Here is a 5,613-nt window from a genome sequence, read left to right as displayed (position 1 = left end):
TCACGCTGCTCTTGCTGCAGGGTAGGGGGCCAAAGGGAGAGCGCGCGCGCGCGCGCGCGCGCGATCTGGAGATCAAGAATCCCGCGCTGAGTTTGTGCTTGGAGACGCCAGGGACTTGCAGGGGGTGGGGGTGAGGGTGCAGCACGGGCGAGTCCAAGTAAAGAAGCTTGGATCTTGGGGCGCCCCTGAGGAGTTTCCGTGGGATGATTTTCAGTTTTCCAGGTTTCCCAAGGGAAAAGAAGAGGGGGAGGGGGAAAAATCAATGACTGAATGGCCATTCACTGAACCTCTAATACAAGCTGAAGACATTTAAAAAAATCGGCCCTGCTCTCGAGGATTTGACCAATTAGGCGGTCCAGAGTGGTAAGAGGTATGCCACCCCCCCCAAATTACCTCTGTGTGTTTTGCAGTTTCCCTCCCTCCCTTCATTCTTTTTTATATTTCATAATGGTAGGCAATTAGATCAAGAAAGTAAAGAAGGAAGAAAGGCATAGAAAGGAAAGGTGGATAAGGGACCTAAATGAAATGAACGCTAAATATCTCTTCAGCGTGTCACTTTCAGCTTGTGTCTGCACAAAATGGGAGAACAGTGAGAAATTCAGTGGTGATGGGTGGGGAAAAGAGAGATGAGATGTAACTAAAAGGTTGTATTTGCAAAGCCATTTATATTCTGAAAATTTAGCTTTAGTACTGTAAGCATTTGGATTGAATAGCAGTGTTTAAACAGGGAAAGGATAGGATCCTAAAACAATAAGAGAAGGTGACTAAGTACCTTTGCATGAATAATTGGAATATTTTATAAATAAAACATGTTATTGGGGCGCCTGGGTGGCGCAGTCGGTTAAGCGTCCAACTTCAGCCAGGTCACGATCTCGCGGTCCGTGAGTTCGAGCCCCGCGTCAGGCTCTGGGCTGATGGCTCAGAGCCTGGAGCCTGTTTCCGATTCTGTGTCTCCCTCTCTCTCTGCCCCTCCCCCTTTCATGCTCTGTCTCTCTCTGTCCCAAAAATAAAAATAAACATTGAAAAAAAAAAACATGTTATTGTTCTCAATTAGCTAATTTCATCAGTTCCCTATAACCTAATATACCACTAGAGGACTTGACAAAATTAGAGGAAGCACTATGTGAAAGCCCTAGCAAAGTACCTGGCTCATAGTAGACTAGGAGTCAGCGACCAGGACCAGATAGTAAACATTTTAGGCTTTGATAGCTGTAGGGTCTCTGTCACAAATATTCAAGTCTGCAGTTGTAGTCCCAAAGCAGTCATAGACTGCTTGTATACATAGTATGTACACAAATGAGCATGGCTCTATACCAATAGAACTTTTATTTGTGGACACGGACTTTTGAATTTGTATCGTTTTAAGGTGTCATGAAAAATTATTTTTCTTTGAATTATTTGAAATGTGAACACCATTCTTAGTTACAATCCATTAAAAATATAGGCAATGCTCCAGATTTGGCCTGTGTCCGGTAGTTTTCCAACCCCTGTAGGTGTTATACTTTTAGGTTCCCTCCTAAATGAGGAAGGTACTTTTATGAGTGTGGTCCCATATGTGACGTGTTCTACATTGGCTACTCTGGCAAATACCACTTGAAATGTCTTCTCCCAGCGACAATTCCAATAGGACACTGATGGAAGAAAACTAAGAAAGATGTGAAGTTTTTTTTAACATAAATCACCTTTGTGAAAAATTGTGGTATATAATTTTTAAAACCTGAAGATCATCCTTGTTCCTCCCTCTTTGTTGAATCATCTGATCCATCAAAATGTTCGGAGAAATCTATTTCCTTAATATTTGTGGAATTCATCCCTTTTGTTTCATTCCTAATATCAATCATTACCTTATTCAGGTTCACATCCCTTCTTACCTGGATTACTGCCATACCTTTCTAACTAGTTTCTCTGTAGTCATTTGCTCATCAAATCCTGAAATCAGAAATCACCAAATGTGAAAAATATCTCAAATCAAGCCTCCCCCTTCCATTTTCACTTTAGTTGAGGTTCTCAGCCAATAGGACTATGCAATACCTTCCGGACTCATTTTTCTTTTTTTTTTTTTTTTTTTTTTTTTTCTGAAATTTATTGACAAATTGGTTTCCATACAACACCCAGTGCTCATCCCAAAAGGTGCCCTCCTCAATACCCATCACCCACCCTCTCCTCCCTCCCACCCCCCATCAACCCTCAGTTTGTTCTAGTTTTTAACAGTCTCTTATGCTTTGGCTCTCTCCCATTCTAACCTCTTTTTTTTTTTTTTCCTTCCCCTCCCCCATGGGTTCCTGTTAAGTTTCTCAGGATCCACATAAGAGTGAGACCATATGGTATCTGTCTTTCTCTGTATGGCTTATTTCACTTAGCATCACACTCTCCAGTTCCATCCACGTTGCTACAAAAGGCCATATTTCATTTTTTCTCATTGCCATGTAATATTCCATTGTGTATATAAACCACAATTTCTTTATCCATTCATCAGTTGATGGACATTTAGGCTCTTTCCATAATTTGGCTATTGTTGAGAGTGCTGCTATGAACATTGGGGTACAAGTGGCCCTATGCATCAGTGCTCCTGTATCCCTTGGATAAATTCCTAGCAGTGCTATTGCTGGGTCATAGAGTAGGTCTATTTTTAATTTTCTGAGGAACCTCCACACTGCTTTCCAGAGCGGCTGCACCAATTTGCATTCCCACCAACAGTGCAAGAGGGTTCCCGTTTCTCCACATCCTCTCCAGCATCTATAGTCTCCTGATTTGTTCATTTTGGCCACTCTGACTGGCGTGAGGTGATACCTGAGTGTGGTTTTGATTTGTATTTCCCTGATAAGGAGCGACGCTGAACATCTTTTCATGTGCCTGTTGGCCATCTGGATGTCTTCTTTAGAGAAGTGTCTATTCATGTTTTCTGCCCATTTCTTCACTGGGTTATTTGTTTTTCGGGTGTGGAGTTTGGTGAGCTCTTTATAGATTTTGGATACTAGCCCTTTGTCCGATATGTCATTTGCGAATATCTTTTCCCATTCCGTTGGTTGCCTTTTAGTTTTGTTGGTTGTTTCCTTTGCTGTGCAGAAGCTTTTTATCTTCATAAGGTCCCAGTAATTCACTTTTGCTTTTAATTCCCTTGCCTTTGGGGATGTGTCGAGTAAGAGATTGCTACGGCTGAGGTCAGAGAGGTCTTTTCCTGCTTTCTCCTCTAAGGTTTTGATGGTTTCCTGTCTCACATTTAGGTCCTTTATCCATTTTGAGTTTATTTTTGTGAATGGTGTGAGAAAGTGGTCTAGTTTCAACCTTCTGCATGTTGCTGTCCAGTTCTCCCAGCACCATTTGTTAAAGAGGCTGTCTTTTTTCCATTGGATGTTCTTTCCTGCTTTGTCAAAGATGAGTTGGCCATACGTTTGTGGGTCTAGTTCTGGGGTTTCTATTCTATTCCATTGGTCTATGTGTCTGTTTTGGTGCCAATACCATGCTGTCTTGATGATGACAGCTTTGTAGTAGAGGCTAAAGTCTGGGATTGTGATGCCTCCTGCTTTGGTCTTCTTCTTCAAAATTCCTTTGGCTATTCGGGGCCTTTTGTGGTTCCATATGAATTTTAGGATTGCTTGTTCTAGTTTCGAGAAGAATGCTGGTGCAATTTTGATTGGGATTGCATTGAATGTGTAGATAGCTTTGGGTAGTATTGACATTTTGACAATATTTATTTTTCCAATCCATGAGCAGGGAATGTCTTTCCATTTCTTTAAATCTTCTTCAATTTCCTTCAGAAGCTTTCTATAGTTTTCAGCATACAGATCCTTTACATCTTTGGTTAGATTTATTCCTAGGTATTTTATGCTTCTTGGTGCAATTGTGAATGGGATCAGTTTCTTTATTTGTCTTTCTGTTGCTTCATTGTTAGTGTATAAGAATGCAACTGATTTCTGTACATTGATTTTGTATCCTGCAACTTTGCTGAATTCCTGTATCAGTTCTAGCAGACTTTTGGTGGAGTCTATCGGATTTTCCATGTATAATATCATGTCATCTGCAAAAAGCGAAAGCTTGACTTCATCTTTGCCAATTTGGATGCCTTTGATTTCCTTTTGTTGTCTGATTGCTGATGCTAGAACTTCCAGCACTATGTTAAACAGCAGCGGTGAGAGTGGGCATCCTTGTCGTGTTCCTGATCTCAGGGAAAAAGCTTTCAGTTTTTCCCCGTTGAGGATGATGTTAGCTGTGGGCTTTTCATAAATGGCTTTTATGATCTTTAAGTATGTTCCTTCTATCCCGACTTTCTCAAGGGTTTTTATTAAGAAAGGGTGCTGGATTTTGTCGAAGGCCTTTTCTGCATCGATTGACAGGATCATATGGTTCTTCTCTCTTTTTTTGTTAATGTGATGTATCACGTTGATTGATTTGCGAATGTTGAACCAGCCCTGCATCCCAGGAATGAATCCCACTTGATCATGGTGAATAATTCTTTTTATATGCCGTTGAATTCGATTTGCTAGTATCTTATTGAGAATTTTTGCATCCATATTCATCAGGGATATTGGCCTGTAGTTCTCTTTTTTTACTGGGTCTCTGTCTGGTTTAGGAATCAAAGTAATACTGGCTTCATAGAATGAGTCTGGAAGTTTTCCTTCCCTTTCTATTTCTTGGAATAGCTTGAGAAGGATAGGTATTATCTCTGCTTTAAACGTCTGGTAGAACTCCCCTGGGAAGCCATCTGGTCCTGGACTCTTATTTTTTGGGAGATTTTTGATAACCGATTCAATTTCTTCGCTGGTTATGGGTCTGTTCAAGCTTTCTATTTCCTCCTGATTGAGTTTTGGAAGCGTGTGGGTGTTCAGGAATTCGTCCATTTCTTCCAGGTTGTCCAATTTGTTGGCATATAAGTTTTCATAGTATTCCCTGATAATTGTTTGTATCTCTGAGGGATTGGTTGTAATAATTCCATTTTCATTCATGATTTTATCTATTTGGGTCATCTCCCTTTTCTTTTTGAGAAGCCTGGCTAGAGGTTTGTCAATTTTGTTTATTTTTTCAAAAAACCAACTCTTGGTTTCATTGATCTGCTCTACAGTTTTTTTAGTTTCTATATTGTTTATTTCTGCTCTGATCTTTATTATTTCTCTTCTTCTGCTGGGCTTAGGCTGCCTTTGCTGTTCTGCTTCTAGTTCCTTTAGGTGTGCTGTTAGATTTTGTATTTGGGATTTTTCTTGTTTCTTGAGATAGGCCTGGATTGCAATGTATTTTCCTCTCAGGACTGCCTTTGCTGCGTCCCAAAGCGTTTGGATTGTTGTATTTTCATTTTCGTTTGTTTCCATATATTTTTTAATTTCTTCTCTAATTGCCTGGTTGACCCACTCATTCGTTAGTAGGGTGTTCTTTAACCTCCATGCTTTTGGAGGTTTTCCAGACTTTTTCCTGTGGTTGATTTCAAGCTTCATGGCATTGTGGTCTGAAAGTAAGCATGGTATAATTTCAATTCTTGTAAACTTATGAAGGGCTGTTTTGTGACCCAGTATATGATCTATCTTGGAGAATGTTCCATGTGCACTCGAGAAGAAAGTATATTCTGTTGCTTTGGGATGCAGAGTTCTAAATATATCTGTCAAGTCCATCTCATCCAATGTC

Source organism: Prionailurus bengalensis, chromosome X (assembly GCF_016509475.1).
Source record: "Prionailurus bengalensis isolate Pbe53 chromosome X, Fcat_Pben_1.1_paternal_pri, whole genome shotgun sequence".
NCBI classification, from domain to species: Eukaryota; Metazoa; Chordata; class Mammalia; order Carnivora; family Felidae; genus Prionailurus; species Prionailurus bengalensis.
This window is presented reverse-complemented; position numbering follows the sequence as displayed.